Source organism: Tachyglossus aculeatus, chromosome 8 (assembly GCF_015852505.1).
Source record: "Tachyglossus aculeatus isolate mTacAcu1 chromosome 8, mTacAcu1.pri, whole genome shotgun sequence".
NCBI lineage: Eukaryota > Metazoa > Chordata > Mammalia > Monotremata > Tachyglossidae > Tachyglossus > Tachyglossus aculeatus.
Genome location: NC_052073.1, coordinates 12,147,097 through 12,162,156, shown reverse-complemented (window position 1 = coordinate 12,162,156; position 15,060 = coordinate 12,147,097). Strand labels below are relative to the sequence as shown.

General features: G+C 41.7%; 1 protein-coding gene across 2 annotated transcripts in view; it reads right to left on the bottom strand.

The window, feature by feature from the left end:
- The window catches only part of TSHZ2 (teashirt zinc finger homeobox 2), a 380,154-nt gene that overhangs the window by 98,905 nt on the left and 266,189 nt on the right, over window positions 1-15,060 (bottom strand). The window lies entirely within an intron of this gene.

The window sequence follows — 15,060 nt, the reverse complement described above, 5'->3', positions numbered from 1 at the left end:
CTTTCACTAGCTGGGAAAATAATCCACTCTCAAACGCTACCATTTTGAACCCCTCCCCACCCCTTTGAATTTGCTTTCCAATCTTAATGCAGGTTGAAAGGATTTTTTTCTACTTCTGAAAATATCATAGGAATTAAAAATCAAACCCATTAATATCCTGATTAGACTTCCCATGTTAATTGCATATTCTTTCAGGCGACAGAACGGGTCACTCTCTTGGTTTAATGCGATAGGGTCTAATAAAAGCAGTATTTAGAAACAGCATTTAGCGTTTATAACTTTTGCAGCATTGCAAATGAGCTTGGGAAGTGATTCACTCTCCAACGTTGTGAAAAATAACAGCAGTATTCCAGAGTGTTCCCTCTGGGGAAGGTGAACTAAATTGGAAATAAAGAATCAGAGAACTGGCTCAGTTCTCTCCTCCAACTTTCGATTCAAACTGGAAACAATATGCCACCTCCCTTCATGAGTCCCATCTTTGGGCCCTACCCTTTAATTCTAGCGTCGTTGCTGCGATATCCTGAAATACTGGCATACACCGGGTTTAACTCTAAGAACTTCTGAGCTCATCCCTTTCAAGCTACCATAAGAAACTCCCAAGTGTCCACTGAAAAGAAGTAGGTGGGTACAGGTGGAAATTTGTGGGGAGAAATGGAGAACAAGCCTTGAATATGGCAGATAAATTCCAGACAACGTATCTGAATAAACTGCACTTCACCTCTCCCTTTCTCTCTAATCTCATTTCTCTAAGGAGCTGGTGCTTTCTGGACATTAGTAATGCAATGTCAATTTTGATCCCCCAAACACATTTCAATTTAATGTCAAGGGGTACGAAAAGGAGGGATGAGAACTGTAAACAGAAGAAATAACAGAAAGGAAAAAACAAACTCTTGGCAGTTAGTTCGGAAAATGCTACGTGGGCACAACACACCCTGCTGATTTTCTCGAGAGGGATTTCTTTTCCTCCAACAATTGCATCAGACAGGATACTTACCACGATTTCAAGAAAGTTTAATGATACCCACTTTTCCTTCACTTCGCTTTGTACGTTAAATTACTGTGGTTACATTCTATACTGATAGAACATTCATGAGGTTCTTCGGGATTTAAACCAACCCTGGATGAGGGGGTAATACCCTGATCTCATCATGCTATCCTCAAGCCCCCAAAACACAGGGCAAATTTCCCTCCTAATCAGTGCTGTTCACTTAGGAACCTTGAATTCTGGTCAATCTTAAATGGGACAGGAGTGGAAACTGACTGTGGGTGGGGTCAAGGGAGAACAGAAAAAGGGAAAGGGACAGAGAAAGGGAGTGAGGGAGAAAGGAAAGAAGAGGGAGAAAAGAAGAGGTGGAATGGGAAGGAGAGAAGGGGAGAGGAGATCATCATCATCATCAATCATATTTATTGAGCGCTTACTGTCCATCAGTGGTATTTATTGAGTGTTTACTATGTTCAGAGTACTGTACTAACCTTTGGAGTTGAGCAGAAAAGGAAAGAAAAGCAGCAGAGAATAACGGTCCCATCTCAACCAGAAGCTAGTTTCATGGGACCCAGGGCTCGGGGCTGCCAGGTTGGCTCTGCAAACCACTCCCCGTAGAGCAGACCCCAACAACGAAGCAGTGTGTCTCAGTGGAAAGAGCCCGGGCTTTGAAGTCAGAGGTCATGGGTTCAAATCCCGGCTCCGTCACTTGTCAGCTGTGTGACTTTGGGCAAGTCACTTAACTTCTCTGTGCCTCAGTTACCTTATCTGTAAAATGAGGATTAAGACTGTGAGCCCCCCGTGGGACAACCTGATCACCTTGTAACCTCCCCAGTGCTTAGAACAGTGCTTTGCACATAGTAAGCGCTTAATAAATGTGCTTAATAATAATAACCACAGACCACAAAGCTCCAGAGGAGCAGCGTGGCCCAGTGGAAAGAGCATAGGCCTTGGAGTCCGAGGTCTGGGTTTTAATCCTGGCTGTTCCACTTGCCTGCTATGTGTGAACTTGTGCAGGTCATTTGACTTCTCTGTATCTCAGTTTCCTCATCTGTAAAAAGGGGATTCAATACCTATTCTCCCTCCTACTTAGACTCTGTGAATCCCATATAAGATAGGGACTGTATCCCACCTGATTATCTTGCATCCATCCCAGAGCTTAGTACACTAGTTGGCTCACAGTAAGGGCTTAACAAATAGAGTTAGTAGATTAGTTAGTAGATTAGCAGTTAGTAGACTTCCATCTGACACATGTTGTCTAGTTAATACCCAATGGGCATGCTACTGGGTAGAACAGAGTGCGATTGGAGATACACAAAACATTTTCATTCTAGTCAGTTCCTTCGCGCAGACTTGCTCCTGAAGTCTCCAGACTGAGGACTGCCTGTCATTCTCCAAAGGGAGATTCCATCCTTATCATCAATAAAACCAGCCTGAGCCTAAACACTGTGAGTAAAAGAGTTAAAGTGTAAAACTTTTAGACTGTGAGCCCACCTTCTAGACTGTGAGCCCACTGTTGGGTAGGGCCCATCTCTATATGTTGCCAACTTGTACTTCCCCAGCGCTTAGTACAGTGCTCTGCACACAGTAAGTGCTCAATAAATACAATTGATTGATTGATTGAGTAAAACTAAATCCACATCTGAGAAATCACGGAACTAATTGCACTGGTGTGGATGGAGTCGAAACCAATGGTAACAAAAGCAGTTTTGAAAGTACTTGAAGCAAGTGAATTCTAGAGCAGGGAATTTAGCCCGGCTTTCCTAGCTAGCATCTGATGAGAATAACAACATCTAGTGAGGAGTATGGCTGAAGGGGCTAGACTATAGAATCTGAGACCTATATTATTATTACTATTATTTTTTCATGGCATTTGTTAAGCATTTACTACGTGCCAGGCACTGTACTAAGCGCTGGAGTAGATACAAGCTAATCAGGTGGGACACAGTCTGTGTCCCTCCTGGGGCTCATGGTCTGAATCCCCATTTTACAGATGAGGTAACTGAGGGGCAGAGAAGTTAAGTGACTTGCCCAAGGTCACACAGCAGACAAGTGGTGGAACCAGGATTAGAGACCTGGTCCTTTTGATTTCCAGGCCTGTGCTCTATCTTCTAGGCCATGCTGCTTCATTATGATATAATAATGGAATTTGGTAAGCGCTTAATATGTATCAAGCACTGTTCTAGCAGCTGGGGTAGATTCAAGTTAATCAGGCTGGACATAGTCCCTGTCCCACATGGGGCTCACAGTCTTAGTAGGAGGAAGAACGAACATTGAATTCCCATTTTACAGCATGGCATTGAATTCACCCAGTCCACCGTTTATGCCTCTAGGACTTCTTCACCGAATCTATTCTGAGACGCAGTGTGGCCTAGGTGTAAGATAATAATAATAATAATAATGATAATAATAATAATAATAATAATTTGTTAAGTGATTACTATGTGCAAAGCACTGTTCTAAAGCACTGGGGAGGATACATGGTGATCTGGTTGTCCCATGTAGGGCTCATGGTATTAATCCCCATTTAAAAGATGAGGTAACTAAGTGGCAGAGTGGTTCTCCCTTCCTCTTAGATTGTATAGCTATTGTGCGACAGGGTCTGTGTCTAACCTGACTGTACTGTATCTACCTCAGCACTTAGCACATAGTAGATGTTTAAATACCACAATTATCTTCATTATTACTATTCTTGTAGGTACCAAATACACTAGATGTACTCACTAATTGCCTCCGGCCAAGTCTTGGTTTAACATCCGCCACTCAGGTAAACCGTTAAGATTATTTCTTCTTTACTTGCTTTCCTTTACTTGATCACTTTCCGCTTGTCCCCCTGTGTCATGTCCCTTTTTAAACTTAGTGAGAGTCAGATGGCCTGAGTTCTAATCCTGACTCCACAACCTGCCTATGGTGTGATCTTGGGCAAGTCACTTGAGTTCTCTGTGCCTCAGTTACCTCATATGTAAAATGAGGATAAAACACCTGGTATCACTCCACTTAGGCTGGAAACCCATGTGGAACAGGGATGGTGTTTTTAACCGGATTATCTTGTATTTACCCCAGCACTTAGGACAGTCCCCTTGGCAGAGATTAAGTGCTTAAACAACAGACATAATTACTGTACTCTCATCACCGTCACTTCATAACCCGCTTCCTCCTCTGGCCCTCCCCTGCCCCCAAGCCCCTGATTTACTCTGTTCACTTTTAAAAATAAACTTCCACCCACCTTTTCTGTTCTACTTCAGCTCTCGCCAGGTGGGCATAGCTCGGAGATGGGGCTCGGAGGAGGGTGCAGAAGGAATGTGAAGAGGTTGGCTGGGATGGGGGCCACATTGCTCTTTAAGGTAAATAGAAGGTACAACAAAAATCTCCCTTCAGGAACGCAAATAGGTCAAATTAACACTGCCTGGTGATTAATAAACTGTTTGAGATCTCACAGAGCAATGGAAATAGGTGCAACCTTAAAAATTACTCATAAAAATCAGATTCGCCCTTATGGAACAGTTCTGAGAACAGGTCATTACTAGGCAGAATATATATTTTAGTTTTTAAACCTTAAAATGTTTAAAATTTTTAAAAAAATTTAAAAATTAAATTAAATTACATTACATTAAAATTAAATTAAAATTAAAAATTTAAAAATTTAATTTTTTTTTAATTTAAAAATAAAGATTTTTTAAAAATCTTTGGACTGAAAAAAATCCCATTTGGCCCACAATATTATCTTTGATTGAACCCTCATTTTCCAGTACCCTCGACTTCCTGTTTCCCTCCACCTCCTTCTATCACTCTCTGTGTCACTAGGCAATAAGGAACAAGTATTAGCTTGTTGCCAGTGGCAACAAAACAGGTAAGTGGAGGGGTGGCAGAGAGGCTAGCCTGCCTTCTTCTCCTCCTCTTCTGCCATTCTGCCATGGTTGAACTGGCCACTTCTGGCTTAGCTGGAGAGCTCACCTCCTCCAGGAGGCCTTCCCCGACTGAGCCCCCTTTTTCCTCTCATCCTCCCCATCCCCCTCGGCCCTACCTCCTTCCCCTCCCCACAGCACCTGCGTATATATTTGTACAGATTTATTACTCTATTCATTTTACTTGTACATATTTACTATTTATTTTGTTAATGATGTGCATATAGCTTTAATTCTATTTGTTCTGACGATTTTGACACCTGTCTACATGTTTTGTTTTGTTGTCTGTCTCCCCCTCCTAGACTGTGAGCCCGTTGCTGGGTAGGGATCATCTCTATATGTTGCCGACTTGGACTTCCCAAGCGCTTAGTACAGTGCTCTGCACATAGTAAGTGCTCAATAAATACAATTGAATGAATGAATTGGCTCAGGTGGCCATTATTAAGAAGCACAACAGTTTAACTTGGCAGAGTTTAGAGAAGAATCACAGTAAACATTAGTTACCTTCCCAGCGACTCTTGCTTTTGAAATTAGTTGTTACTGCTGCCTGCTCCGGAAGCTAAAGTCTATTTTGCCTGCTAGCCCACAGAGTAACTTTGATAGTCCACGGGGACTACTTAAAGTGGCAGCACGTGCTTTAAAATGTCAAGTCTGATGTGGTAGTAGTGACATTAATTTAGTGCCCTCAATGCAGTGTACTGTAGTAAGCGCTTGGCACATATAGAATAAAGAAGTGACACATTCCCTGGCCACAAGGAGCTTCCACACTAATTGAGGGAGTGGAGGGGAGACAAACATGAAAATAGTTATAATAGTCAAACATTAATCAATGGTATTTATTAAGTACTTACTGAATGCAGAGCACTGTTCCAAGTGGTTGGGCGAGTACAACAGAGTTGGTAGAAACTTTCCCTGCCCACAACGAGATTGAATGAACAGCTGAATTAACAGATATACAAGAGTGCCGAGGATGTGTATAAATTCTCCGGAGCACTTAGTACGGTGCTCTGCACACAGTAAAGTGCTCAATAAGTAGCACTGATTGATTGATCTCCCCCTCTAGACTGAGAGCTCATTGTGGGCAAGGAATGTGTCTCTTTATTGTTATATTGAACTCTCCAGAGTGCTTAGTACAGTCCTTTGCACACAGTAAGCTTCAATACAAATGATTGAATGAATGAATGATTGATTAGTGTTGTTGGGTAAATATAGCCTAAGGTGTTGGGAGATAGATCAGGGAATACAAGGTGGAGGAGATGGGATTGTACGTGGGGAGAGTTGCGACTTGTTGGATTTTTGATGTTCAGGGGTTTTTTTTATATATATTTCAGGGTCTGGCTGAGGGTGGGCCTGAGCATCAATGAACCCAATTCTTACACTAGCTTTAAAATCATAATTACAGCATGACTAAATGCTTTCTATATGCTGCGGTAGATACAAAGTGATCAGATTAGACCCAGTTCCTGTTCAACTATCTATTTCATCTCCATTTGCAGACGAGGAAACTGAGCTCCAGGGCGGAGACTTGCCTAAGGTCACACCACAGACCAGTGGCAGAGCTGGGACTTGAGTCAGTCCTCTGCTCTTTCTGCTAGACCATGTTGCCCATCTCTGCACCCCAATTTAGAAAATCCGATGGTTGACAGCCTGATTCTACTGACAGTGTGGACAGAGTCGAGGTCAGCAACTTCTTGTTTTACACATTTTCAAAAGCACTCATGCTCATTTAGGCTAATGTCAACCACAGAGCACAGGCCATTTCTTCTGATAATGCAGCCAACTGAGCCCAAGCAGACTTGTGTGTGACACAAACACTGGACCAGCACTCCTTAATTTTTTAACCACATTTTGGTCAAAATGTTCAATTAAAATATAATAATAATAATAATAATGGCATTTATTAAATGCTTACTATGTGTAAAGCACTGTTCTAAGAGCTGGGGAGGTTACAAGGTGATCAGATTGTCCCACGGGGGGTTCACAGTCTTAATCCCCATTTTACAGATGAGGTAAGTGAGGCACAGAGAAGTTAAGTGACTTGCCCAAAGTCACACGGCTGACAACTGGTGGAGCCGGGATTTGAACCCCTGACCTCTGACTCCAAAGCCCGTGTTCCTTCCACTGAGTCACGCTGCTTCTCCAATATATTCTGCCATATTCTGCCATAAATATGCGTTATGGCAGAGACAAGTGGAATGCAGGTTCAACTTTTTTGGGGGACCTAGAGCAGCTGGATAATTAAAATCCAAGTATAGTTTGAAGTTTCACCTCCCCAGATAGTGAGTTTGGGCAGGTCCACACACTAAGCAACCCCTAGAGGATCATCAAGGAAAATAAAGGAGGATAGCTTTGAAATGAAGCGGGTCAGAATTCTTCTCAATTCTAATGTGCTACTATCTTATCAAGTGACACCCACTAATTTGGGAAAATAAGAAATCAATCAACAGTATGGAGCACTTTGTACAAAGCAATATGCTAAGCACTTGGGAGAGTACAGGAGAGTTAGTGGACATGATTCCTGCTTTCAAGGATCTGACTTAGCAGGAGAGACAGATACTAATATAGATTACAGGTTTGGGGTGATAATAGAGTATAATAATAATAATAATGGCATTTGTTAAGTGCTTACTATGTGCAAAGCACTGTTCTAAGCACTGGGGAGGATACAAGGTGATCAGGTTGTCCCTCATGGGGCTCAAAGTCTTTAACCCCATTTTACAGATCATCATCATCATCATCAATCGTATTTATTGAGCGCTTACTATGTGCAGAGCACTGTACTAAGCGCTTGGGAAGTACAAATTGGCAACATATAGAGACAGTCCCTACCCAACAGTGGGCTCACAGTCTAAAAGGGGGAGACAGAGAACAAAACCAAACATACTAACAAAATAAAATAAATAGAATAGATATGTACAAGTAAAATAAATAAATAAATAAATAAATGAGGGAACTGAGGCACAGAGAAATGAAGTGACTTGCCCAAAGTCACACAGCTGACAAGCGGCAGAACCAGGATTTGAACCCATGACCTCTAACTCCCAAGCCCAGGCTCTTTCCACTGAGCCATGCTGCTTCTCTATGTGGAGAGCCAGGGTTGGGACTGCAGGGAGGTTCAAATACCTTGAAATGGACTCAGCCAATCAAGCAGAAATATCAGCGTCAAGGTTTCAAGGAGGAACTTGGAGGTGGGACCAGTCGGACAGATCTTCCTATGCTCGTTTTGCCCATATGCTCAATCCCTGTTAATGTTAATCGGGTTCCTGGCATTAAACTATCCCGGCACGGATTAGGGACAAAAGCAGTATTTTCTAATGAAAAGGTCTCTCCGTTTTTGCTTTGTGGAGATGAATCCTATATGCTTCCGTGGGTGGTTGGTGCAAGGCTCCCTTTACTACACTACAGCAGATTAGTGCTCATTCGCCTCCTTCCCTTGCTCCTCTTCAGATCGTTACACATGACAAAACAACTGTCCTAATTACAGCAAGTGTTCCCAGCTCTGTCACTGTGACAATTACTGCAATGAGGGCTCAATATCTGCAGCAGACAGTAAAGTATTACTGCAGTTGTGTTTGATAATGCTCAATTGTTCCCTGGAGAATTCCCCAGATCTGTGTGGCTTTTTTTTTTTTTTTTTTGGTCGTTGGTGGTGGTTGTTGTGTAGGAGCTATGGGGAGAGGGTTTTTTCACCTTTTAATTATTTGCTGATAGGGTTTTTGGAGCCTTCTGTCAGAGAAAGGGGGCCAACATAGAATGCCAGGTATTCCTAACGTAGGTACTGGAAATCAGGCTTTCTAGTCGGTAGGCTAGAAAGGCTTGCTGGTTCAAAACAAGGATAGGAACAAAACACCATAATGACTTTTCTCTTCCCAAATGCTATGCAAGGTATTGAAGTCATTCCAGGAGCTTGTGAGTGGCAGGGGGCTTCTGGCTGGAATATCCTAGGATGTCCTGACAGCTTTTGTATCAGCCTTCCTGGTGCCCCATTACTTCTTGGAAGAAGGTGGAAAATTCTACTTGTGGGTTCTCATAAACCCTCCTGTGGAGGTTTACAGGCCTCACTCCCTATTGTGGTTTTGAAAATGGCCCGTGGTAGTGAGGAGAGACAATTTGAGAAGTAATGGAAGTCCCATTTTGCTGTTCTGGAAACCCGTCAGCTCAGAAAAGGCAAGAGTTATGTGCTCTGCTACTAAACTAGAACTGCAGGTTGTTCCTTGGTCATCTCCTGATTTGGGTTATGGATTTAATCTGGTTTTGCAAAGATGTTGCTGTCAGAAGGAACATTAAAATGGTTCAACCCAGGCACAGTTAGGATGGCCACTGAACTGCTTTCAGCGACACTGGCTACTCCACTGAGGATACCTCCTTGCTCTTCACCCAGCATTGCCCAATGTCTGCCAAGGTAACGGAGAAACTCAAAACCAGACTGTCTGACATAAAATCAGATGGATGGCCACTCCAGGGTACATTTCGTGTAGGGTGCACTAACATATATTCTCATTGCTTGGTAGCTGGGATAGTAGAATCTGATTTTACGTATTAATGCCGGGATAAACTCCAGGTCATTAGCTCACTGGCCTATTAGTTTTCTTTCCGAGGAGAGAAAATGCAGTATTTATCTCATATAACATCTTTATTTGAAACATTTCACAACCTTTTCACTCCAGCCCACACAGGTTCCTTACCCTGTTAGCAGAGATCAATGAAGTCAATATTTCTGAAGAAAACTCTTTATGATTTACATATGTTTTAAAAGGATAAATACCAAATCAACACGTCTCTGCCTGAATTTAACCAATAAATCTTTAACTTTGATCCTTGGGGCCCCAGCAAATAAAGGGGGAGTCCATCTTCTCAAAATGAATTCCTTCTTTAGCATGTCATATGATAATAGGAGCCGGGTCATGCGGTCAAGGTTGGATTGGCTTGTAGCAGTCCTGGGAAAATCCCAGTGGATTGCTCTCCGTGTGAGCCAAGCCCTTAGGGAGTCACAGAAGGGGAATGAGTTAGGGGTTGCAGATGGCAGAAGGAGCTGGAGTCTGGATGAGTGGAAGTAGAGGGCTTCTGCTTTCAAATCAGGTGTTGAAAATATACTTAGGCCTCAATTATTCGGGTTAGGTAAAAGAGCTTGTCTGACCAAAAATATTTCAAAATCTCTGAGGCCAAAGTGTATTTTTAACTTGGATTACTCAGATATCGCATTCCCCCTGGAACTGGCCCCCGAGGATAAATTAATAAATGGTCCATCAGAAGGCATGGAGAGCGGCAGGTCTGATTATCCCATGTTTTAAAGGCCATTAAAGCCTTGACCAGAGCCCTTTGAAAGTGCTCAGGACTCATATCTTTTCATTAAGTAAAAGCAAGAGAAAGACGGCCAGTAAAAACCTCAGCATATCAACAATAATGCTTTCCCTCTTATTGTGTCTTGAAAAACCTAGCATGATGGGGCCTAATCACGAAACCAGCTGGACCTTTTCATTGAGTATGCTCCTGCCTGGGAGTAAATTGGTCACTTTTCCTGCTTTAAGGGACCAGACTCTGTACTGCAGCAGAAATGAACATAGTTACTGCGGCTGTAGAAAACAAGTGTAACTTTGAGAGAATTTTTCTACTGGCAACATCTGGTATAGATCAGGATCAAAATGAGCCCGCAGCCCTATATAAGCACCCAAAAGAGTGATGCACTCAGAGAAACCTAATGTTTTTGTAGCTCTGTTCAACAAATGCTGCTGTAGAACTCACCTCTGAAACCCTAAAAGCATTTCTGCCTGATTGACAGGCTGCATGACAGCCTTTCCCCATTTTACCCTGGTTCCTGGTATTACACTTCCATCAACCCCTGTTTATTTTGTCCCGCCGTAGCTCTAGGAGCACTGAGAAAACAAGATCCTGGCCAAACTCATACCGCTACATACAGTACAAAAAACATAGCATTTACAGGGAAAGGTTTTGGTTTACAACCTTGCTATCTATCAGGGCTGCCTGTTAATCACTGCTGAATAACTCAATGGAAGGAGCCAAGACATTGAAATGGGAAGAGAAAATTGTTTCATTTCTGGGTGTTTTCCAACTGTTAGTACAGTGTAACATATACGCAGATAAAGAAGAATCAGCAGTTCAGAAATAAATGGGAAACAAGGTCAATCCAACAGACTTCCAGACTAAATGGGAGGGAGAGAGGTCCAACAAAATAATCTTAGAAAGGTTCCCTTTCGTGATCTCAAACAAGTCCAAACAAATTACTACCCAACAGACTAATTGTAAATTGTCCTCACAGAGAAGCAGCGTGGCCTAGCAAAAATGCCTGGGTCAGAGGACCTGAGTTTTAAACCTGACTCTGCCACTTGCCTGGGTAACTTTGGGCAAGTCACTTCACTTCTCTAGGCTTCAGATTCCTCATCTGTAAAGTGGGGATTCTCTCTCCTATTTAGGCTGTGAGCCCATTGTTGGGTAGGGATTGTCTCTATTTGTTGGAGAATTGTACTTTCCAAGCACTTAGTACAGTGCTCTGCACAAAGTAAGCGCTCAATGAATACGACTGTCTGAACTGCATATACCGTATCTATCTACCTTAGTGCTTAGTACAATTCTTTGCACAGAGCGCTTAACAAACACCACAATTATTTCTTCTTTCAGTTGTGCCATTACAAAACAGGTGAGTATGGGATTTATTATCACTGGTTTTGTTCCAGCCAGTAGTACCATTCCTTCCAAGCTCCCAGGGAATCAGACTGAATGTGACCATAGTATTTTAGGATTCTTACTCCAGAACGCTGTAGCATTTTAATGAGAGCAGGAAGAGAGAACAGCTTAACCTGGCCACTGGTTTTGTCTTTTTAAAAAAAAGATTATGATTTTTGAAATTGAATTATTCATCATCTATCAGAAATCATTTCCAGTCATACTGCTGAGGATTGATATTTGCCAATACACTTTAAAGCCAAGCAACCTTGGAGTCAGTGACAAAAATTACAAAAATAACAAATGAATGAATGAGTGAATTGGCTGCCCTGACAGTTCTCTATGCTCTGACTTTGCAGTGCTGACATTGCTTTTAACCCCTGAGTTAAGAGACTAAAGAAACATGAAATACGGGAATTTACACGAACATGGCAATTGTGCTCATTCTGAAAACTTCATATTCTGCTATTCCCCCAGCTGGAGTTTATTTTAATGCCTGCCTCCCCCTAGAGACTGTAAGCACCTTGTGGTCAGGGCCTGTGTCTATCAACTCTGTTGTATTGTACTTTCCCAAGTATTTAGTACAGTGCTCTGCATGCAATAAGCACTCAATAAATATGGTAGATTGATCTGAGCACTGCACTAAGCACTTAGGAGGGTACAGGGTAATAGAATTGGTAGACACGTTCCCTGCACAAAGAGAGCTTATAGTCTAAAGGGGAAGACAGGCATTAATAGGACTAAATAAATTGCATTACAGATATGTACATAAAAATCCTTGTGCATTATGTACATTAAAAAGGCTTGCTTGCTTTACAAAAGGGTCTCATATACCCTTCACATAATCTCACAGTCCTCAGCAAATATTGAACCAAAGCTTGGAAATTATGTTTAGTGTTTGCAAAAGGAAGACATATAGAATCAGAATCAAATTCCACTAAGCACCCAGTCAAAATTAGGATTTTACCGAGTCTAAAGTAAGGCACAGTGAATGAAATCTATACTTGTGTCACGAGCTGCCCGTACAAATAGAATGGAGAATCTCTACGGGACAGTAATAGAATGAATAACTAGGTATATTTATCCAAACTGGATTTAGAAGTATAGAGCATTGGCTGCAGAAATAAAAATTAGAACCACACAAGAGTGAATTTTCCATCATTTCATTAGAAGTTACAGTGAGCCTGCAGGTTTTACCTGATGAAAACTAAGCTATACCTGTGTCTAGAACTAGGCAAGTGCTCTTTTGGTATTTCTGTGAAACATTTTGGACAGCTCTTTTTTAAGCCACAAAATATCTGGGCACTCTGCACATTTTAAAAATGAATAAGCAGAGATTCCAAATCCGTATTTCACTTCTATTAAGGTCTAAAGAAGTTGAGCACCTTTCAAAAAAGTTATCTTTTGCACCATCTGCATATTTACAGTAGAAAGCCAATTATCTGAACTAATTGAATGGGAGGCTGGTTCAGTTAACTGAAAGTTTAGAAAAACGAATGAAGTGGGAATTAGCTCTCTAGGGAAGATGGGTGCCCAGTTTTGTTCTGTTGGCAGGACTTTTCTACCTGAGCTGGTTTCGGTTCAAATAGACGATGATATTCTGATGAACAGCTTTCTACTGCAGTGATGGTGACCGCTGTAGCTAGACACAGGTTAACTTCTTCCAAAAGTTGTGAATAAAATGCAGCATCCTACTTACGCTGTTCAGAAACAGAATCTGAGGATTACGGGTAGGGAAGGGATGAGTTCTATGCCACCAGGGGCGAGTTCCATGCCAGTTAAACTTATTAAACTTGCTTTGTATTTTTTGTCAGACAGAGAAGATTGCTATGTCATGCTCACCCTCATTAATAATAATACTGATGGCATTTGTTAAGCACTTACTATGTGCAAAGCACTGTTCTAAGTACTGGGGGGATACAAGGTGATCAGGTTGTCCCACGTGGGGCTCACAGTCGTAATCCCCATTTTACAGATGAGGTAACTGAGGCTCGGAGAAGTTAAGTGCCTTGCCCAAGGTCACACAGCAGACATGGGGCAGAGCTGGGATTCGAACCCATGACCACTGACTCCAAAGCCCATGCTCTTTCCACTGAGCCATGCTGCTTCCGCTTCATTCTCTGCTGTTCCTGACTCCAGGCATCTTACAGCCTACTGATAGAAATGAGTGGACACAAATACCCATATATGTAAGGAAAAGAGTCAGAGAATAGATAGGAATGATAAATACAAGTCAGTAAATAATGTACAACACCGAAGTAGAGACATATAAGAGTAATAAGGTGCCAGAGTACAGCATGATGAAGCAGATGGGGGCAGATGATAAACCAGGGAATATGCCCTGGAGAAGGTGACTTTTTAGAAAAGATGTGCTTGCAGTTATTTCATTTTCAAGTGGGTAAGGACCCAGGAGGTACTGAATTCAGTGTAATTGCATACATGTATAACTCCAGAACAGTTGAGATCAACTCTTCATCTTATCAATTAAATCTAGGGATAGCTTCTAGTAGCCTTTAAATAGGCAGCGGCTTTAATTTGCTTTGCACTTTTCACTTATTTCTTTCGGCAGAACTGCTAAATGCAGGCCTTGGGATTTGGTGTTTTAAAAGGCTTGTTCCATTGGAAAAAAAAAGTTAAAACACATCTTCCCCCATCCCCGCGACTCAGCAAACCACAGTTTAATAAGTTGTCACAACTCACAATACAGTGCTGCACAAAGTAATAGGCTGATACCAAAGAAATCTGTTTGACAGAATGGGAAAGAAAAAATAATTTTTAAATAAATATCGGGTTGTGAGTAAAAGCTCAGAGAAACCATTTCTTGAAATAGTTCTGGAGCCCGGGTTGGAGACTGAAACAGCAAAGCTGTTTTCCATCCATACTGAAATCTTCATAGAGTGAGCAATAGTTAACAGATTGTTAACATCCGTGGATGCTTTCTTCCAATTAAAATAATGCCCTCACTAGACATCCTCCGGAATGAGGAAAGGTTATTTGGCTTTGATTCCCCTGTCCACTGAGCCTTTCAATTTTCTTAAAGACAAATGAAAAAAGTACAGCATTAGTACTGCACGGTGACTCTCCTTCCCAGGCAAGTTCTCCACCCACTTAGAACAGTCATTTAATTATGACAATAAAACCCACAAGAACTTTATGTTTGACCATGTTAAAATAGCACCTCTCCAGCAAAAGGTTGGTTTGGTTTTGTTAAAAAGAGAACCATTAATATAAAACACTGAACTTGACAAAAAGGCGAATAGAATAGACATTATGAATAAAATATGTGGGTGGCAAAAATGTATAAATGATCCAGGGGAGGCTGATGCAATAAACTGCCCTCCAGGCAAAATACATATTTTCAAACCTGTAAGTTCTATACATTAAAAAAAAATTAGATATCCCTGTGACCTAAGGCAACTATACACGCATTAGATATAGATCATTCCTAAGTGTCATTGGCCCTTTGCTAGTATGACATCAATTTCACTGAGT